The sequence below is a fragment of the Buceros rhinoceros genome, unplaced genomic scaffold (assembly GCF_000710305.1).
Source record: "Buceros rhinoceros silvestris isolate BGI_N320 unplaced genomic scaffold, ASM71030v1 scaffold25600, whole genome shotgun sequence".
In the NCBI taxonomy this organism is placed as follows: Eukaryota; Metazoa; Chordata; class Aves; order Bucerotiformes; family Bucerotidae; genus Buceros; species Buceros rhinoceros.
The window spans coordinates 467-1407 of NW_010388301.1; positions in this window are offsets into that span (position 1 = coordinate 467).

Below are 941 nucleotides of genomic sequence, written 5' to 3' on the forward strand. Positions count from 1 at the left end.
GTGGCGGTGCGGGGAGCCTGCAAGGGCCAGCACTGGGGGAGTTGAGTTTAACTCCAAAATCTCAGCATGGTTACGGGCCTGGGGGCTGTAAGCCGCTCCCTTGCATGCTGCCACCTCGCACACATGCATGGCCGGGTGCAGGGAGGACAGGTCATTGATTGCACTGAGCCCATCTCTGTCCCACACCACTGTCTCTCCCTGCTCCTCCAGCATCTGTGCCTCTCCCTCCACCCCAGCTTCCCCAAACCATCCTCAGCTCCGTCCCCTCTCCTGCTGCAGCACAGGGACCATGGGGCAGGCGGGCACTTGGAGCTATGACCCTGCAATGTGGTCATGCTGGGCTGGGTGCTGTCAGGAGGCAGGAGGGTGCAGACAGATGGGTGACTGGAGGGTCATGGAGTGCAGGGGTCTGAGAGCAAGCTGGGGGTATGGGGCACTCCTGGGGTTGTGCGAGCCAGTGGGCATCAGGGCACCCGCAAGGCACAAGAAAAGTGTGGTGCCACCCACCTTTGGGTGCGGGCACCCCAAGCCCTGGCACGTCGGATGTGGGGGGAGTGCAGGCGCTGCAGTGAGTCCTTGAGGTCTGAGCCCTGCAAGAAGGGCTGATGCTGGGAACGCACAACCCCAGCACTGGGCACTGCTGGAAGATCACTGGGATAGCACCCCAGCGGCTCCATGTCTCCAGCAGCACACAATGTCCCCAAGAGTGTGGACAGACAGTCCCCGCTTGCCCTGGGGACAGCCAAATGGGCACTGCCAGCCCTGTGCCTGGCGTGTCCCCCATAAGCGTGGCCCACAGCCCCAGCTAGTGCTGTGCTGGGGATCTGCCCTGCCCTTCCCACACTGAGCAGGGGACGTCTGCCGTCTGCCCCCGGAGCCCGCAAAGGTCTGGCAGCCAGGCTTGGCACGCGCCTGCATGCTGGCGGGCCCGGCTATTTCCC